Consider the following 21,185-nt stretch of genomic DNA (forward strand, 5'->3'; position numbering starts at 1 on the left):
GCGCTCCGCTTCAGCAGCCCAGGTTTGGTTCCCTGGCACAGACCTATACTACTCATTGGCGGCCATGCTGTGGCGGCCACCCACATACAAAACAGAGGAAGACTGGCACAGATGTTAACTCAGGGCTAATCTTCCTCAGAAAAAAAAAAATAATAATAATAAAAAAGCCCAGACATTAGACACAGGCAGCCTGGGTTCTTCCCTGACTCCTGGGTGGTCTCAGGTAGGCTCCCTCTCACCTTCAATCTTTGCTCCAATTTCATCTTCTCTCCCCTGAACGCCCTATTTAATGCCACAATCTGCCTGCCTCAGCACTCCTATTCCCCCTTATATCTGCTCTAGCTCTTTATCCATTCCCTTACTGTCTTCTAACTTACGATATAATTTACGTGTTTATAACGTTTATTGTTTATTATCTGTCTTCTCTAACTAGAATGTCAGCTCCATGAGGACAGAAATCTTTTTGTTCACATGTGTTCCCAATTCCCAGAACAGTGCCTGGCACAGAGCAGGCATCCAATAAATATTTGTTGAATGAATAAAGTCATTAAGCCTCTCTGAGCTGAGAGTTCCTCCTTTGAAAAGTGAGGATGACGTGAATGATGCTGCCTTGGTATGGCAGAGAGAAGCGAACGAGATCTCTCCGGTAAAGGGCTTTGCATCAGGCTGGCGGGCACTTCTGCAAATGACAGCTCATATATGCCTCAGTTTCCTCCTCTGTAAAGTGGGAATAAAAGTCAGTGGTTGTGAGGATCAGGTGGGTTAATACATACAAAGCACTTAGACCAAGGCCTCACACGAAGTCAGCGGGGCAGCATCATTATTGGTTTAATGATGTTGCGTCTGCTTTCGTAGTCTCTTCCATCTCATGACTTTTGGTTCATTGTTTTATTGAGTTGAAGGAGAGGCTGGAGGTGGCTCTGGAGTCAAATGGTGGAAACTTTGGCTATGCTTGGGCTTGAGATAAAATGATCCCTCAAGTCCAAGGGTAAAATAGACAAAGGGTTTCTAGCCCTCTCCTCTTGAAATATCCACCTAGATTTCAGGTATTCTTTCCCCTAGGCCTGGGTCCTTGCTGTCCCCCATAAACATGCCTTTTTTTTTTTTTGGTGAGGGAAATTGGCCCTGAGCTAACATCAGTTGCCAGTCTTCCTCTTTTTGCTGAGGCAGACTGGCTCTGAGCTAACGTCTGTGCCCATCTTCCTCTATTTTTTGTATGTGGGATGCCACCACAGCATAGCATGACGAGCAGTCTGCACCTGGGATCCGAACCGGCGAACCCCAGGCCACTGAAGCGGAGCGCGTGAACTTAACCACTATGCCACCGGGCCGGTCCCCTTTTTTGTTTGTTTTTTGTTTTGTTTGAGGAAGATTGGCCCTGTGCTAACATCTGTTGCCAATCTTCCTCTTTTTCTTTTTTCTCCCCAAAGCCCCAGTACATAGTTGTGTATCAGTTGTAGAGATATAGCTCTTCTATGTTGGACGCTGCCTCAGCATGGCTTGATGAGCAGTGAGTAGGTCGGAGCCCAGGATCCGAACCAGTGATCCCCAGGCCGCCGAGGCAGAACGCTTGACCTTAACTGCTATGCCACCTGGCCGGCCCTCACAGGCCTCAGAGTTTGGTTTTTCTCTTTCAGCACTTCTCCTTCATCCCTCATTACTGAGGGCCTGACCCCACTGCGCTCTTCATCTCAGCATTTCTCACTGCAGGAGGCTCCCCAGGAGTCAGTGCACATGAGAATTAAAACTCTGGGGCTCCCGGCCTTCTCATCTCTAACTTGGCTTCTAGAGCCAGATGAACGTCGGGACTCGTTCCAGGCAAGGGGCTCATGGCTGCACTTAATAAATAAAGCATGAATGAATGAGTAGAAAAAGCCCCAGCTCCGACCCTGATCCTTGGGTCACTAACGTCTCTGGCCTTCAGTTTCCTCATCTCTAATAGGGATTATAAATGCCTGCCTTGGCCCCCTTACAAAACCGTTGTAGCACTCAAAGGAGATCATCAGCTCTTGGGGCAAAGGGAGCTTGGAGGTCAAGCAGTCCAATTTGCTTATTTTTTCAACAAGGAAAGAAGCCTCCGAGACAAGGTACGTATAGATGCAGAGAAACCGAATGTAACGGGCTGCTTTCTACCAGCCGAGTGGTCCTGGAATCCTGGAATCTGGGCTGGATTTAGAGATTGTCCAGTCCAACCAGCCAGAGGGAAATTGAGCTTAGAGAGGGAAAGTGACTTGCTCAGTTCACCCAGAAAGCTAGGGCAAAGCTGGAGGGCAGGGCTCCTGCTTTCCGGTGCAGGCCTCCTTCCTACTGTGTGGACAGTACCAGGAGGGGTGGCATCCAGGGAGCAGGGGAGGCAATGGCTGCTGGGTGCCCCTGCCTCAGCTGAATTCTCCTTGAGGGACAGAGCCCAGGAGCAGCGTAGGAGGGGTGAAGGAGGATGGTGGCAGGGCTGGGCAGGCAGCAGCCCTTTTGGCTAATAAGCAATCCCTAGACACCCAAGGTGGGAGGGTACCTGAGGGAAAATCACCAGACACAGGGGGCCCAATGCTGGCCATGTGGTGCAACCAGAAGTGCCCATCCCCCATAGTTCTGGGGAGATCAGAAGTCAGGAGCAGGTGCTGCGGCCCATGATAGGTGGGATGAGATTCCTCCACTCCCTGTTGGCTCAGCCTCTGTCCAGGCTGCAACAGGCAGACTTTCCACGCCTGAGGATTTGCCCCTGGCTCATTGATGAAGACACCATCTCAAGGCTCCTTGTATCCCTAAACCCTTCCCTGGAATTTGTGAACGATTATAGAGCCTCTCTAAGGTTTGGGGCTCACTCCTAGATGCTTTCACCCACAATTTCTCATGCAAAAGTGTTGTGTTTCCTAAACTTCATTCATTTACCACCTCCATTAAATACATAAATAATATTTACCCAGTGTTTTGGTCCACTTTTTGAAAACATAAACTTATGTCAAAAAGGAAACTTTATATCCTTCCTGTAAATAAAGAAATAGAGAGAGAGAGAGAGAGAGAGAACTGAGCCAGGGTAGCCCGGAGGCGGAAAGAGGCCGAAAGCGCGCAGGGAGCTACACCCCAGGCCGCCCCAACCCCACGCATGGCACGAGCGGAGCCGGGGCTGGAGGGTGCGCGCTCCGCTTCCCGGCAGGGGGCGCCCTGGCCACGTGGCCAGGTCTGCCAGCGGGCCCGGCCGGGGGCGGAGCGGGGGCGGGGAGGTCCCGGCCCGGGCCGGGGGCGGGGGCGGGGGCGGGGGAGGGCTACCCGGAGCGCGCTGGGGCCCCGCGGCCGCCTTTATAAGGCCGCGGGGGAGGTGGCCCCGGCAGCATCGCGCTCCCGCCACTCTGCGCCCTCGGCCCCAGTGCACTGACCCCACGTCAGTTGTGCCAGGACAGACCCTCGCCCACGAACTGTGTGCTGGTAAGGACTCATGCTGCCCCCCGGCTCCCCGGGACTCCCCGAGACTTGGTCGATCCCCGGCCCCTCCCACATCCTCCGCTTGCCCAGGAGTGGCGGCGAGGTTGGATATAAATGGCAGGCAGGGACCTCTGCGCCCCCACACCGCCCATGGCAGCCCATTCGAGACTTCCAGCCACCTGTCCCGCTCCCGTACTCGCGCGCATCCGAGCCACCCGGCGGACGCGCTGCGCCGGGATGGAGGTTGGACGTGGTCCCCGCGGAGCCCGCGAGTTAAGGGGATCGCGCTCGGGACCGCTGCTGCAGTCCTAGGGTCTCCTACCTCACAGGCCGCTGCCTGGGACCACCACCCTCGGTCCAGACGCCTCCTCCCGGTGCCTCGTGGCTGAGCAGCCCCTATGGTACCCCCTTGGTCGGAGATCAAGAGACTCAGGCTGCCAACCCCGGCTCCCTGCCTGGTGCCTTCTCATGCCTCCAACCTAGTAGCCTCTAGAACTTTCCATAGCCACCAAGGGAGGAGGCTGGTCTGTCCGGGTGGGGTCTAAAGTAGTTTGGGCCACAAGTGGGATGAGTAGAGGGAGCGGGGCGCTCAGGTCCGGAGCCGCGGTGGGGAGGAGAATGGGGACATCTGGCGTCTCGGTGTCTGTTTGGGAGTTGGGGATGAGCACGGCAGCCAGGGGACAAAGTTCTGGAGCCCCGGAAGCCGAGGGAGCCTACGACCCACCTCTGGGCGCGAGCAGGTGAGGTGCTCTGCCCCGGGATGGTTCTCGTGCCCGGTCTTCATAAGAACGGGTTAAAGGCATGGCCGCAATGGTGGGGCGGGAAGCCGGGGAAAGCCCCATCCTCCCCCCGCATTGTCCTTTCTGACCCTTTTGCAACACATAACGGGGTTGGAGGAGGGAGTCTTTAGAGAGGCTTCTCGGTGGAGAGGGAAAACCCTGGAGGTCAAAAGAGGGGACGACTTCCGGCGGCGAAAGGCCTCTGGGCCCTGGGAAAAGCTGGGACTCCGCCGGTGGGCGGGGCCTCCCAGGGAGGCGGGGCTGGCTCCCGCACGGGTGAAGATGACAGCAACCGTCTATTGCGTGCCTACTGTGTTTCCTGGCCTGCTCGAACACTTCACATGCGTCATCTCGTTCACAAATGGGGAAACTGAGGCTTAGAGAAGTTAAGCAAGTAGTGGGACTAGGATTTGAACCCAGACTCTAAAGGTACAACCTCAGCTCCTACTTCCACACTATTGCCCAAGAGATGGGGGGGCTGAGGCTTGGTTTCTCCTTCTGCCCTGCCTCCCCAAACCCTCCAGACCTGCCTTCTCCAAATCTTTCGTCCTCCTCACGTGTGTTGTCCCCACCCCACCCACTCCACTCCCTGCCCATCTTGTCCCTCTGCCTCCTTATTTCTTCCTGAACTCCCTGTCTCTGAGTTCCCTAAGCAGAAGAGGCCCCTGGACCCAGCTTCCCAACTTCCCGGCCCCTGGAGTGAGACAGGCTTGGGTGTCTGTGACCCCACCTGTAAAACGGAGAGTATGCCTTTCTCGTAAGACTGTTGTTTGGAAGAAAACTGAGCTGAGGCCAGAAAAAAAATGCTATCTTCATTCAACAAATATTTATTAAGCTTTGTGCCAAGCCCTGTTTTAGGTGCTGGGAATGCAGTGGTAAATTAAGCAGACAGAAGTCCTCTTCCTGGAGTGGATATTTGCATAACAAAATTTTTTTCAGGCTCTGAAATTGACGTTTTAGAGTTGGAATTAAGCAATTCACAAGGAAAGAGATTAAAGTGCCCTAACACGGGTAAAATTGATTGGCCGACATTTGGTCCTCACCGATAGAGAAGGCAACCTAGCTGTGTGACCCGGGATGAGTTCTGTTCCCTGTCTGTTTCCTGACCTGCCTCAGTCTCCTCCTTTAAGCTGAGGAGGTCAATAAATAGTACCTACCGGTGGTGGGGTCTAGATATGGTTAATGCATGCAAAGTGTTGAGCCAATGCTTGTGCTTAAGAAAATATCGGCTATAATCAGCTCTAATCTCGGCAGACAATGCAACGCTGAGACTGGTGTAGGGTTGTGTCACTGCTCCTGAACCCTGGAAACCCTTTGCCCAGCTTCGCCTAGGCTCGGCCCGTTCCTGACGGGCTGCACTGTAGGGTGGCAAGGTGCCCTTCTTGCCCACATTCAGATGCCACCTCCTACCATCCTTGACACAGCTTTGGTCAGGAGCCTGGAGCTCCGTGCTGGGAACAGGTTTGGGGCTGTTATCTCTGCAGTGCCTCCTGCCCTCTGCCTGTTCTTGTGCCTCACTGCGTCCCGCTTGGAAATGGGGTGAAGCCAAACTCAAACCCTGCCTGTCCCGGGGCTTACGTACCCGACACTCCCTGGGCACTAGGCGCAGTCCTCGCTTTACATGTGAAGAAACCGGAGAAGCGACTTGCCTGAGGCCACACAGATGCTCGCTGAGGAGCTGGGGCTAGATCCCAGGTGTCTAGAATTCCAACTCGGTAGCCATCTCTGGGGATGAGGCCTCTTCATCCAGAGGTAGGATCCAGCGGCATAGCCTAGAGTTCTCACCTTGAAATAGGTCCAACTCAAGTTATTAATACAAAACCCAAAGCTTGGAGAGAACATTGCAGGCAGAGTGAGCAAGCTGGGCTGAGAACCAGCGCTCGGAAATCTCCGCGTGGCCACAGGAATGCTGACTTGGCTTCCCAGCGGGACCAGTCGGCAGGCTGGAGCTAGGCTGTGCCGTATGTTTTTTTTTTTTCCTTCTGGTGATGTCCTCAATTTTGACGGCAGCTGGGGGCAGTAGATTGCAGGTTTCTTCCCAGCCCCGCTGTGTGACCCTGGACAAGTCACTTTCCCTCTCTGAGCCTCAGATGAGGAAGTTGTCTATAACGTGGGTATAATAGTATGTACTTTGCAGAGCTGCTGTGAGGGGCCAGCGAGATAATCAATAGTTTTTCAACACTGGGTTGAAACCAGTGTTGGTGATTGTTATTGAGAAGTTAATATTCCCTGAAAGGCAGTCTCAGCAGCATTTTCCCTCACCACTACCGGGCCCATAATGGCCAGAGGGAAGGCCCTGTGTAGGTTACAAAGGCCTAGACAGCAGGGAAAATACTGGCTTTGGGGTCAGCATCTTGGGTTCCAATTCCTAGCTGTGTGACCTGAGGCAAATCCCTTGGTCTCTCTGAGTGTTGGGTTTATAGTAGGCTCTCAACAACTTTTATATGATGCTCAGTGTCCAAAGAACATTCAAGAATAGTCTCCATATTTTTATACCTCCCCATACCACCCCCCAACATTTCATAATTGCTCCCAGAAAAACTTCATGCTGAAAGTTTTCCATGCTGAAATTCTCAACCTCACTGCAGCATGAAATCAATTGTTTGCATTTAATTTGATTTCTCAAATTAAGGGGTAAAATTTGAGATGAGGGTAGGGGGTGGGGGGAAGAGATGAGGAAAACGAAGTTAAACCAGATGTGTTTTTGTTTAACTGTCGGATGGTGGTTAAACTGCCTGGGTATTACCATCCTTCTTTCTGGATTCCAGTAACCAGGAGTCAGGTTTCACTAAAAATTGTAGTGTTCCTTCCTGGCTAGTGTGGACTCGCCCTCCCCATTATTATTATTATTGCTATTTTATATTCATCTGAGGCCACAAAGTACTGGCCAGAGGGGAGACCTCATAAATGCCTAAAATTTCAGAGCTGGAAGGCGTGTAGAGGCTGGTCCTGTCAACTGGCTGCTTTGCAGACCAAGGAGAACAAGGCCTAGAGAGGGCAAGGGGCTTGCCCAGGGTCACTCAGCTGCTTAGGGCAGAGTTGGACTGAGAATTCAAACTCCTGGCTCTAAGCTCTATGGCCTTTCCAGAAGTAACCACTATCTTGAATTCGATGTGTATCATTTCCATAGTACATCCTTAGTATATCTATTTTTTGAAAAGAAAGAATTGTTCAAGGGAGGATATAGATAGTGTGGGTTGGTAGAAAAAGATCTTCAACTCAGGAGAGGAGAGTTTAAGTCCTTGAGCTGTTGATACACTACCTTTGTGACCTTGGGCAAGTCACTTCCCCTCTCTGAGCCTCAGTTTCTTTATCTGTAAGCCAAGATGCCTGAGGAGCAGGAGTGGGGGGATGAGACTTCCCTAAGACTTGAATGGGCCTAATTCAGTCAATTGATTCTCATATATTTATGGCCTAGGTTATGGCAGGTCAGTCACAAACTAAGGCAGCAGGAGATAGTGTGGCAGATTGTTGGCTCCCACAGTGATTTCAAAACTTTGATTTAGTTGTTGTTAAACTAGGCAATTTCATTTTACTTCTCTTAAAAGGTCAGAAGATGTGACCACACTGGGCCGCATTCCCAGCTGATTAGCTGCTGCGCAATCCACTTTACCACAGTCCCCACCGCTCCCTACTGTCTCACACCCAGCCCACTTGCCTCATTGACATTACCTGCCTGCCTTCTGAGTTTGCAATTTCTGGGCTAGGTGCTGTGAGGCCATGGAAGGGGGCCTCAAATCTCATCTGAATGACTGCGTGAGGCTGGCCCAGCCCTTACTGCCTGTTCTCCCAGACAGTGAGACTCAGCCCAGACATCACCTCTTCTAGTCAAGAAAAAGGAAATGGTAGTCCTAGCAGGAGGCATCCTCAGAAACCCAGAGGGGCCTGGGTTTGAATCCCAGGCCAATCCCACGTTTCAAGCTGTGTGACCTCAGGCAAGTGCCTTTTCCTCTTTTGGCTTTCAGCTACCCTGCCTGACAACCATGGCATGGATTGAGGGAGGCAAGGCCTTATGACTTTTCTAGTTCAGATTTGGCAAATAGTTGGCATGCACACTGCCACTCTCCTATCCTACACCCGTGTCAGACATCACTAATCAGCCGCTGCTCTTTTTCCTTCTAAACCTCAGGTTCCTTCTAAATGCAGTTCCTTCTAATTAGTTCCAACTAATTAGAGCTGGCACACAAGACTGAAGGACATCTCAGAACCATAATAGATTTAGTCATTGTGTGGGTGTGGGTGGAGAAGGGACAGGCCCAGGGTCACGCCCGGTCAGTGTCACCACGCTCCTCAGTCTTTTTCTCCTTGTCTGGGAAAGCAGAAGAAACCCAGAGCTAGACCGTGCCAGAACTCACTTCTGGTATGGGCTGGGGCCCTTCCATGGGGCACACAGCTGTGCCCATGTTCGGTCCTCAAGGGGGGCACTGGTTTCTGGGGCTGGTCGCAACCCAGGCTTAAAATAAGAGTGAGAAAGAAGAGGCTGGTTTCAGATTGTCCTGGAGAATTAGGCTCACCCCTTCCCCCGCTCTCTTTAACAGGATCAAGAGTAGTAGTAACAGTAGTAATAAGAGTTTTTAACAGTTACTGAATATTTATTATACACTAGGCCACTCTACTACATATTTTATACGCATTTACTCCCAGTGACAGCCCATTTTTCCAGTGAGGGAAGTGACTCAGAGGTGAAGTAATACACCTGAGTTCCCGCAGCTGGTGAACCAGTGGAGCCGCTGAGAGTTGAATTTGCATCTGTCCGGCCCTGAAGCCGGCTCCCCTCCCGGCTCAGGTGGGGACTACCAGACTCTGCCCTTGCTCTTCCTCAGCTCACCCTCGTCATCTCTCATTCATGACTGTGACACTCCTTTGCCTGTGGGCAGTGTTCTTCCACATGCATAGCCTTCCACGTACACGCACGTGGGAGGAGCACACAAACGCCTCTCCGTTTTTGCAGGTTAGGCAATTGGGCCTGGGATCGCACAGCGAAGGAGTGGTAATCCCTGCCCTAGGGAATTCAGTGTCCCCAGGTCTTGCTGAACAGATGGCCAAGGGGAGCCTAGGGCAGGAGATGGGAACTCCGGAGTTTTGCAGCTGAGGTGGGGTTGGGTTTGCCCCCGTCCCAGATGGACCAATCCTAGTTCATGTTTCAATCAGCCACGCGTCCTGGATGAGTCATTTGACTACTCCTAACCTCACTTTCCAGGCTGCTATCATACTTTCCAGTTTTTAAAGCCCTTTCTTATTCATGAACTCATTGAATCTTTAAAACAGTCCAATGAAGTATTATCTTCATTTTACAAAAGGGGAAACTGAGGCTGAAGTCAAATCGATGGTAAAACCAGTCTTCAGAATCAAGTCAGGATCCCAGGCTCATGGTCCTTCCCCAAATTCGTCCCCTAGCCTCTCACCTCTTTGCCTTTGCTCCTGCTGTCACCTCCCCGCAGCCCCTCCCTGGCTGTGTTACCACTTGGCATCATGGCTGCTTTTCCGGATCTCGCTCAGAAATTTTGAGCCCTTTGTAATCTGATCGTCCACGTAATGTCTGGCTCTGAGTATGAGTTCCTGGAGGGCAGGACCCCTATCTGCATTGTTCGCGAATTCTAGCGTCTGACCGGGTGCCTGCATTCAGGAAGTGTTTAATGTCCTTGAGTTAGTGAAAGGGTGTCACACTTGGCAGGGGTTTCCACAGCCCAGTGGGCTTGGTTACCCTGGGGAAACCTGTGAAGGCTGTCCCGCTGGGTTTGACACCTGAGCCACCCCAGGCTGAGCCCGGCTGCCCTTCTCACACCTCCATTCGTGTATTCATCTCTCCACCGATGACACCATCTCATGAATAGTTTGTTATCGATTGGCAGCACAACAAGCCAGTGTCTCTGTAGGTGTGGGTTTCCTGATGTCATAGCTCTGACCAGTCTTTTTGTCCATTTTGTTCACAGATGTACCCTCAGCGCCCAACAACCTTAATTTCTTAAATAATAATAGTAACGGCCATCATTTGCTGAATCTATGTTACACGCTTCCTGGTGCATAGTACACATTTAATACATATTTGGTGAATGAATGAATACTTGCACATCATATCCTGAGGCTGGGCCCAGCTGGAGGTTTCCAGGAAGTGAAACCAACCTGTTACCTCATCCCTGCCTGGGGCAACCCTGGCATTTGTCAGCTGCCTAAGTTCCTGACACTGCCCACAGCCGACAGCAACAGGGACTAGCACCCCTCCAGATGGGGAAGGTCCACGACAGCTGGGAGGGAGGTCCTGCTGTGGTCTGTAGTACACAGAGGCAGAAATGAGGCTCAATGTGGTTAAGTAACTTGCCCAGGGTCACAGAGCTGGTGGGTGGTGGAGCAGGGGTTTGAACCCAGAGCCTGGGGTCTTTCCCCTCTGCCACCCAGTCTGCTGAGCTTACTGGTTTTGGCTCTGGTGAGGGAGGATGTGTCTGTCTTGGGGATGTCTGGTCCAGAGATCCAGGCCTGGCTTCAAACAACCTTAATTTGTTTAATACGATAATAAAAGTTGTCGTTCAATGAATCCCTATGTATCCCTGCTCGGTAAGTATTTCACACACCCTCCTTTGGGCCTCTTAACTTTCCCCAGGGTATGCACTCTAATCCCTGTTTTCTCAGGTGAAGAATAGAAGCACAGAGAAGGGAAGGGACTTGCCCAAGGTCACACAGCTCATAAGTGGTTAAGCCAGAATTTGAACCTGGGCAGCCTGGCTCCAGAGTGTGGGCCCGTAATCACTTAATAAATATTAGATAAACCTCTGCAGGCCAGATGTGTAAACTCTTCTTGAACCTGATGCTTCTTCCGGAGCCAGACACGGGGAGGAGGTGAAGGCAGGATAGACTACGTGACACTCCCCGGCCCCCTGGGCTGAGGAGTGCAGAGTTTTTTTCTCCCCTGTGTGATTCCTGGGGGAAGGAAGGGCTGGGGGAGGGGGTCACAGCGGGGCAGTCCTGGTGTCTCCAGGACCAGGGTCAGGGGGAGGCCAGAGCAATTAGTCTGGCTGAAGGTCCTGCTCAATCTAGGGCTCTGGCCTCGGTCCTGACCCTCCTGGGTTTTTATCTCAGGCTTCTGATGCCTTCCTGGGATGAGAAATCTCAGAGCACTGGCTTGTGTGAGAAGTTTGCTTTGAAATTTCCTCCTTCAACACCCAAATCACTGGGCTGGCCTGTCTGCCCCACTTCCCCTTTTCAGAGGAAGGGGATCCTTTCCTCCTGGGTAGCTACATGACTTGAATAATCGAGTGTTTCCCGACTGGCCCCTGGCCAGGCAGAGCTCAGCTGTGCAAAGCCTCTAGCTGGGGCTCCGAGGCAGGCCTGCCAACTTCCTCATCGGGTCATCCAGGGGGAAATAGGGGAAAACGCCTATCCTGGTGGCTTTGCCGAGCCAGGCCCCAGACGATTCCTGTGACAGGCGATGCTGGTGTTGGGCTTTGTCCCTGTACTGTCTGGAGTGCCTCCTGGTGGAGGAAATTTCAGGAAATTCCTGTTTCAGGAAATTCCTTCTGGAGTGGCCTTCTCGTCAGCTCACCTGGGTGCCGGCTTCTTGGCACCTGTCAGGGTGAGGAAGGGAGGAAGCAGAGTCAGGAAGGGGAAAGATGGGTGGAGGAGAACATGCATTCATTCATCCAACAAACATTTCCTTAGCCCACCTGCCTGCTAGGCCCAGGGCTAGGCGGTGGAATTCACAGGTGAATCTGGTGCAGTTTTTACCTTCAAAGACAATCCAGTCTGTGGGGAGATGGTCGTGTAAACAGACTCATAGAGAGTCCCAAGAGGTATAGGATCAAGGAAAAGCACAGGAGTCATGAGACCGGAGGAGCCACCTAACGAAGCATCAGGCAGAATGACCACAAAGGATTTCTGGAGGAGGCGGGTTCACTCTTTTTTCTGTGCGTGTGTCCAACAAATATTTACTGAGCATCTTCTATAGGCAGGTGTGGTTCCAGGTGCTGGGGACTCAGCAGTGAGCAACACAAAGTCCTTCCTCCAGAGTTCCTCTGTAGTGAAAGAGACACACTGCAAAGTAATTCAATTAATTTCAGCTTGTGATGAGCGCTCTGAGGAAAAGAAACAGGATTGTGAAGTAACGAGGGCCTGGGGTGCGGTGGGGGCTTCTTCACCCCGCGTGGGCAGGGAAGGACGTAGAGGAGCGCTTTTGAGCTGAAGAATGAGAAGTGAGCCAAGCAAAGACGGGGGGGAAGAGTGTTCCAGGCAGGGGAACAGCCAGTGCGAAAACCCTAAGGGAAGAAAGTGGGGCACAGAAGGTCTGAGCAACGAGGGGCAGGGGTCAGGAGGTAATGTCAGAAAGGTGGGCAGGACCTGGGGCTTGCAGACGTCCAACCTGCTCTGGAAGAATGAGCAGGGGCCTGCTGGGAGAAGTAAGGGGTTAACTGGCCTCCTGTTTGGTGGATGGCCCTTTAAAAACAGTTTGAGCAGGAATGACCTTTGGGGCTTGCCTCTCCAGCCCTCTCCAGGTACAGATGGGGTGGCTGAGGCCCAGAGAGAGGTGTCTCTCCCAAGGTCACAAAGGGAGGCGGGGGGACTGGATCGAGGTCCCCTAGCCACCAACCAGTTTCTCTCTGATGTGCCCACACAGCCCCTCTGAATTAAGGCGGACATTTATTAAGCACTTACTGTTTGCCAGTAAAGTTACATACCTTGCTTAGTTACATACCTCACCTCCTCCTCACCTCAGAAGGCAGGTGAGGTTCAGAGAGATACCAGGGCCTGGTTACGGGTCATTCAGACCTGGGTTCTGTATGATTGACCCTGGCCAAGTGACCGAACCTCGATTTACTCATAAAATGGGGACAGTAATGGTTTCTAGCTCGTAAGACGTTTGAGGATTCAATGAGATAGGATGCATGTCGAGCTTGGCAAAATGCAAATAATGACTGAGCATTTTTGTTTTTATTTAGGTTATTTGTGATCCCTGGGATCTTTCAATGGCTTAATCAGGATCCTTGTTTCCAGCACTCTCATTGATCCATACGGCCACCTTGTCTATTTTATTATTAAAAATAGATTTTGAATACCTCTGAACCATCATCCAATACCAGGACTAGAATATTGATAGCAATTTACATCTTCCTCCAGCCTCCTCCATCCCTCTCCACTCTCCTCCCTTCGCAGGGGGTAACCACTGTGCTGAATCTCGGGTTTCTTATTCCTTTGCCTTTTTGGATGATTATTTTTTAATTTTGATTTTGATTAATATTTTTTATTAGTATATTGTCACATATAGATGTGTTTGTCATATATATGTCCAGAGTTTCTCATTCCCTTTGCCTTTTTTTGATTAGTATTTAAAATCATATATGTGTATGTCATATATATATATATTTAACTATATGAAAGGGTCTCAGGCTTTCTATAATCTTCTGGGACCTGCATTTTTCACTCAACTCTATATTGCTGAGATTCATCCTTATTGTTGCATGTAACTGTAATTCTTCCTTTTTTCTTTACTGCTGTATAATATTCCACTGGGTAACTGTTCCACAATTTTTACTTATTAAATTTATTGTTAATGGCAATTCAGTTATTTTCAGGTTTTTACTAGTGTGGAAAATGCATCCATGAATATTCATGTACATGCTTCCTAATGTATGCGTATAGGAATTTTCTCTTCATATATACCTAGGAGTGGAATCATTGGGTCATAGGGTATATGAAAATTTGTTTAATATTACGAGATAAGAGCAGACCATTTTCCAAAATGGTTGTACCAGTTTACACTCCCACCAGTAATATATAAGTCCTGTTGTTCTATAACACACGGTGTTGTCAGACTTCTTAATTTTTTCCAACCAAATAAGTATAATAGTTTTTCATTGTAGACTTGATTTGTGATCCCCTGATTACCCATGAGCTTGAAAAAATGTGTCTGAGTGTGTGTGTGAGTCCTCTTCTGAGAATGTCTTTTGCCCATTTTTCTATTTGTCCTTTTCTTACCGATTTGTAATAGTTCTTTATATTCCTGAGTCTAATCATGTTTGGAAATTGAAATTCTAAAATTTAATATAGGCTAATTTAGCAATCTTTTATTTAATAGTTAGTGCTTTTTGGGTCTTGTTTAAGAAAGTGTGCCGTACTCTAAGGTCAGAAAGCTATTCACCTACAGTTTCTACTAAATGTTTCCAAGTTTTGTTTTCCACGTTTAAGGCCTTGATCCATGGGCAGCTGATTTTGTGTATAGTGTAAGGTAGGGATCCAATTCAATTTTTTTCCCATTGGATACTCATTTTTTCTAATGTTTTCCAGTTGTTTGTTGCTAATGTATAGAAATGCAATTGGCTTTTTTGCATTTGATCTTATCAAGCTAACTTGCTAAACTATATTTTCAATTATTTGTCTGTAGATTCTATGTAGACAATCAGTTACAAATAATGATAGTTTTCTTTTGTATTTTTAAATTTTTGTGCTTTTAACCTTTTTTCTTATCTTAATACACTGTCTAGGACTGTCAGTCCTTATCTTAATACACTGTCAGTACAATCTTAAATAAAAATGGTGGTACTAGGTATCTCTGCCTTGTTTTTTATTTTAGAGAGGAATGTTCTAATGTTTCCCTGTTTAGGATGTATGTATTGTAGATTTTTCATAAATTTGTTTTTTCAGGTTAAGAAAGCTCTCTTGTATTCATAACTTATCGAGAGCTTTTTAAAAATAACTTGTGTTAAATTGTATTAAATGCTTTCAAAAAGTCTCTTGAGATGATTATATTGTTTTTCTTCTTTAATTTGTTAATGTAGTTAATTACATATGTATTTTTTATAATATCAAACCATCTTTGCATTCCTAGGATAAACTTAATTTGTTCATTATGTATATATTTGGTTATGCTCTGATAATATCTTGTTTAGAATTATTATATCAACTTTCATGAATAAAATGAGCCTTTAGTTTTCATTTTTTATATTGTACTTTTCTGGCTTTCATACTGCAATTACAGTGGCCTCAGAATTAGATGGTAATCTTTTTTACTGTTCTCTGGAAAAGTTTGGGTAAAATTGAGATAATTTACTTCTTGAAGTCCGATAGAACTCACCTATAAAATCACCTCGACCTGTTGTTGTCTTTGTGGAAAGATTTTAACTACTGTTTCAATTTTTTTATTCAGGTTCTTTGTTTCTTCTTGAGTCAGTTGTGGTAAGTTATATTTTTTGGCATGTATACATTTAATCTACATTTTCAAATTTATGGGTGTAAGATTGCTTAAAGCATTTTCTTATTGCATTCCTCTTTTCTGTAATAATGTCTTATTTCTTTCTCTCTCTCTTTTTATTTTTTTTAATTAATCTGGCCTCAAGTTTGTTGACTTTTTTAAAGGACCAACTTGTGGCTTTGATCTTCTCAATTGAATCTTTCTTTTCTGTTTTGTTGCTTTCTGCTCTTTATAGTCTCCTTTTACTTTCTTTGGGTCTCTATTTTTTCTAACTTCCTAAGTTGGACACTTAGCTCATTCACTTTTAGCCTTTCTTTACTGCACTCCACAATTTTTGATATATAGTGTTTTTATTATCATTTAGTTCTAAGTAATTTTACATTTCTACCTTGTCTTTTGTTTGATCCATGAGTTATTTAGGGATGTTTTAAATCTCTAAGTGTATGGGGAATTGTTTGTCCTTTTAAAAACATAGCTTCTAACTTAATTATACCATGGTTGGAGAATGTGGACTATGAAAACCATTTATTTAAAATGTACCTTGCTTTTTCTGTTTCATTTTAATGTTTTATTACTTTAAAAAAAATGGTTAGGGGCCGGCCCCGTGGCGTAGCGGTTAAGTGCGCGAGCTCCGCTGCTGCGGCCCGGGGTTTGGATCCCAGGCACACACCGAAGCACTGCTTGTTAAGCCATGCTGTGGTGGCGTCCCATATAAACTGGAGGAAGATGGGCATGGATGTTAGCCCAGGGCCGGTCTTCCTCGGCAAAAAGAGGAGGATTGGCAGATGTTAGCTCAGGGCTGATCTTCCTCACCAAGAAAAAAAAAAAAAAAGGTTAGCTATAGCATTTCCCTACAAAAGACAAGATTAGCATTTTCCATATCCCTTGGTCTCCCTCTTCCCCTTCATATTCTTCACCAACATGCCCTTCAGCCCCCATGATACCACATTAAAATTATCTAGATATTTAGTTCTGAGTTATTTTAGATATATGTGCTTCTTGTTCTTTTCTTTGATCTGGGAATTTTTTTTTTGAGGAAGATCAGCCCTGAGCTAACATCCATGCCAATCCTCCTCTTTTTGCTGAGGAAGACTGGCCCTAAGCTAACATTATTGCCAATCCTCCACCTTTTTTTTTCCCTTTTTCTCCCCAAAGCCCCAGTAGATAGCTGTATGTCATAGTTGCACATCCTTCTAGTTGCTGTATGTGGGACGCGGCCTCAGAATGGCTGGAGAAGTGGTGCATCAGTGCGCACTCGGGATGCAAACCGGCCACCAATAGCGCAGCGCACACACTTAACTGCTAAGCCACGGGGCTGGCCCTGGGAATTCTTTTAAACACTAAACTTTACTAAATTATTTGCTTAGCCTTAACTTATCTTTAGTAACATCTGTGGAATTTGTTTCTATTACTTAAGTAGTTACTTCAAAATTGTGGGATTTTTTTGGTGGGGGCTCTTTTTGTACAAACCTGAGCTCTTGAATGTTGTGATTTTTGTTAGCCTTTAGCATTTGAATGACAGTTTAGCTGAATATAAAATTCTCAGTTCAAATTCTTTCCCTCTGCTGCTTTGGTCAATTCAGTTTGATACTTATTCCTTTGTAAGTGATCTGTTTTTCTCTATGTAAACTTTTAAAATGTTTTTATTATCTTTTGATATTCACTATAATATTTCTAAGTGGGCATTTTTCCTTATCTGTCCTGTGTGGTATATTTGGGGCCCTTTCAGATTGAGATCTTTCATCTTTCTTTAGTTCTCAGGTTGTCTTCATTATTTACTCCGCCATCTCTTCCCTTGATTTATTTTCCTCGCCTGGGACTCCCGTTATCTAGATGTTGGCACTTACACTTCCATCCCTCTGTTTTTTTGTCAGTGCATAATTTCATACAATAAAATGCACAGATCTTAAATGTTCAAGTCAATGCGTTTTGGCAAATGTACGTTACCTTGTAACCATCACCCCAAAACAAGAGAATAATAAAAAAAAATTTCTACACCCCCCCAAGTTCCCTCAAATCCTTTTCCAGTCCATTTTGTCTCCCAAAGGCAATCATTAATCTAATTTCTTTCACCATAGGTTGGATTGGTGTTTTCTGGAGTTTCATATAAATGGAATCATACCGTTTGTCCTCTTCTATGTCCAGCTTCTTAGCATAAGGTTTTTGAGATTCATCTATATTTGTTGTGTCTGTAGTTCATTCCTTTCTATTGCTGAGTAGTTTTCCATTGTATTGCAATACCACCATTGTTTATTCATCTTTTTTTTTTTTTTTTTTTGTGAGGGAGATCAGCCCTGAGCTAACATCCATGCTAATCCTCCTCTTTTTGCTGAGGAAGACCGGCCCTGAGCTAACATCTATTGCCAATCCTCCTCCTTTTTTTTCCCCCAAAGCCCCAGTAGATAGTTGTATGTCACAGTTGCACATCGTTCTAGTTGCTGTATGTGGGACGCGGCCTCAGCATGGCTGGAGAAGCGGTGCGTCGGTGCGCGCCCGGGATCCAAACCCGGGCTGCCAGTAGCGGAGCGCGCGCTTAACCGCTAAGCCACGGGGCCGGCCCTCTTCCTTCATCTTACTGAACATTTAAACTGTTTCCAGTTGTGGAGTATTATAAAGCTCCCATGAACACTTATGTGTGACTCTTCTAGATATATTTTCATTTCTTTTGAGCAAAGACTTAGGAGTGGAATTGCTGGATCATGTGATAAGTGTATGTTTAAAACTCCCAAACTCTTTCCCAAAGTCACTGTCCTATTTTACACTCCCGTGAGCAATATATGAAACTTCTGGGTTTTTCTTCATTCTTGCCAATGTTTGATTTTGCAAGTCATTTTGATTTGGTTTTAGTCATTCTGGTGGGTGTGAAGTGGGTTTAATTTTCATTTATCTGATAAATAATGATGTGGATCACCTTTCCATGAACTATTGGTCATTTGTATATTTTCTTTTTTGAAGTAGCTGAGTCTTTTGCCCATTTTGTGTGTATGTGTTTATCATTTTATTGGCAACTTTAGGGGTTCTTTATTTATTGGATACAAGTCCTTTGTCAGCTATATGTACAGTGAATATTCTTTCCCATTATGTGTCTTGTCTATTCAATTTCTTAATGGTATCTTTTGATGAGCAGAATTTTAAATTTTGATGAAATCCCATTTAGCACTTTTTTTCTTTTATGAAATTAATACTCCTTGCCTACCCTAAAGCCACAAAGATATCCTCTTATGTTTTCTTCTAGAAGCTTTATGGTTCTGGCTTTTATAATTAGGTTTATGATCCATTTCAAGTTAATAGAGTAAGATGGGGTTGATATTTTAACTCGGATGTTTTTACCATTTCTTTCATATTTTCTTTTCTTAATCCTTCCTACCTTCCTCCTGGAAGTGTTCCTCCATCTGACATCCTGGTTTCCTGTTTCATTCCTCACCTGCTGTGTCCTTTCTACAATTCATTCTACCTATTAGGTTTGTTATTTCAACTGATTTTTCATATAGAATATGAACTATTTCCACTTGGGTCCTCTAATGCTTTCTTGTTCTGCTTTGTATCACTAATAACTTTCCTTATTTCTTTTGCGTGTTTCTAATGCTTATTGAAAATTTTTGGTCCGTCTGTTGAATATGGCTGATTCTAGTGCTATCTCGAATCTGTTTGTTTTTCTTTTGAAGCCATTGTGCTCCTTGGATTCCCTGTTCTTTAATCCGTGAGCTCATTCCTTGGGGGGAGTTCAGCCATTCTGTCTGGTGCTGCATAATGGGGTAAGAATCTAAGCCTGATCCTTGTCTCTGTCGGCACCAGTGACCCCAAGGAGATGACTGTCCCAGAGTGGAGACCCCCGGACACCAGAAACGCACGGTTCCTCCCTGGGTTTGGTGCTGCCTCTTCCCCTCCCCAAGGGACTAACTCCACAGGATTGGGCCTCACTTACAGCAGCCAGGGGAGGGGGCCGTCTGCCCAGGTCAGAATCCGCCAGCTGCGAGGTCTGGAAGGGAAGGCATAGGGGAGTAACCGTGGAGGCCCCTCGGTTCCCTCTTGATTCCTGCCATATTCCACGTTGCCTGCTGCGCTGTCTGATTTTGCTCCAGCAGACACCTGTGCCATCTCCCTGGGCTGCCGACATCCAAGTGAGAGCGCAGGCCTCAGCTGTTCCAGAGCGGCGGGCCTGTGGCAGGGGCTGCTGGGCAAGGCTTGATGCAAATAGGTAAGAGCAGAACTCAGACCTGGCTTCCTTTTCTACAATATTCTCCACCACCCTGAAGGCTAGGCTCTGCCCCTTCTCCTGGCTGCAGCACCCCTCCCACCCCACACACACCAGTTGAAAACCCCCTTCCATCTCCCCAGGAGGTTCTATTCTCTCCATAATTTCTTAGACTTAGTGACGTTTTGCTCTGTTGTTACTCTGGGGTTGATTTGAGGAAGAGGGTCCAGGAGCCGTATGTCTTCCCTCGCTGTTAGTTTTAAGGTGTCCACACCCCTCAACCTCCACCAGCCGGAGCACGATGACCTCAAAAGAAAAAGAGCAGACTGACTAGAGATACCAACGGAGTCAGCAACATTAGAACAGATGGACCAGGAATTTTAAATAAGCATTAGAAACATGCAAAAGAAATAAGGAAAGTTACTAGTAACATAAAACAGAATAAGGAAGTGTTGGTAATTAAAAGAACTACATGGAAATATTCAGTATGAAAAACCAGCCCCATCAGCTGTCCCTACCCCAACCTTTGCCTGCACTCAACAGCTTTCTGTTCTCCAAAAAAGACCTTCATGGCCTCTGGGCCTTTGCATGGGCTGTTGCCTCTGCTTAGAGCCTTCCCTGGCACTTCTGCTGGAAACATTCTGGTGCATGTGCCAGACTCCTTCCCTGACTGCCTCTCATGGTCGGTGTGATACTCAGTGATGGCATGGGGTTCTGGAGTTAGAGGCCAAGGTTCTTGTCCTGATTCTTCAACTAGCTGCTGTGTGACTTTGGGCAGGTCACACTACCTCTCTGGACCTCAGGCTCCTGCTGGGAAAAAATGAGAGCGTTGGGTTAGATTATTTCTAGAGTCCCTTTCAGCGGTGACAAGCTAGTGCAGTGGTTAAGAAAGAAGGTTCTGGAATGGGACTGCCCAGGATCCCCTGCTAGGTCAGCTCTTAATCGCTGTGTTTCAATGAGCAGTTATTTCAATTCACGAAACCTCAGTTTACTAACCTGGCATAATGGTTAACAGCTTGTACTTTGGAGTTGGACAGTTTGGTTTCATAATCCCAGCTCTGCCACTTGCCTGCTGTGTAACTGTTGGCAAGTTACTTCACCTCTCTGTGCTTTCTTCCTCGTCTGTAAAATGGGGATGATACTGAGAGTGCCTACCTCAGAGTGCAGGAGCACAATGAGTGCAGCTGTTGCCCTGCTGGTGGTGGTGGTTCACCATTATACAGACTTCTCCATTCAGTTCAACAGATTCTTGATGTTTGTCTGCTGGGTTCTGCTTCAGTGATTTCTAAATACACTGTTGAATTTTATCTCTTAACGGATACTCTCCATCGCATTTTATCTTTACGACGACCTTGCGAGATGGAGATGACTAACCCTGTTTTACAGATAAGGAACCTGCAGCTCCAGACATAAAGTCACTTTCAAAGCTGCACGGCCAGGACGTAACCCCATGTCCACCTCCCCGTGGCCAAGGTCTTTACGCTGCGGTGTTCAGAAAGATTAGACTGGGGTTTTGGGGATTACCGAACAAATCCCGTTGGGAAAGCTCGATGAGAAGCTCTCCCAGCCGCTTACGCGTGTATTCCAGCTGCCCGCCCGCCCTTGGCCGTGCACA

General features: G+C 47.2%; 1 protein-coding gene across 5 annotated transcripts in view; it reads left to right on the plus strand.

The window, feature by feature from the left end:
- Window positions 1–3,288: 3,288 nt before the first annotated feature.
- The window catches only part of ALPL (alkaline phosphatase, biomineralization associated), a 53,434-nt gene continuing 35,537 nt past the window's right edge, over window positions 3,289–21,185 (plus strand). The window contains exons 1-3 of one of the 5 annotated variants that reach the window (XM_058553139.1): window positions 3,289–3,423; window positions 15,331–15,359; window positions 19,041–19,130. The gene's annotated coding sequence lies outside the window, so the exon portion shown is untranslated. Of the gene's footprint in view, window positions 3,424–13,728; window positions 14,413–15,330; window positions 15,360–19,040; window positions 19,131–19,170; window positions 19,574–21,185 lie in introns of those variants that run through there. The other 4 variants (XM_058553140.1, XM_058553138.1, XM_058553142.1 and 1 more) reach the window with 4 other exon arrangements.

Source organism: Diceros bicornis, chromosome 13, assembly GCF_020826845.1.
Source record: "Diceros bicornis minor isolate mBicDic1 chromosome 13, mDicBic1.mat.cur, whole genome shotgun sequence".
NCBI lineage: Eukaryota > Metazoa > Chordata > Mammalia > Perissodactyla > Rhinocerotidae > Diceros > Diceros bicornis.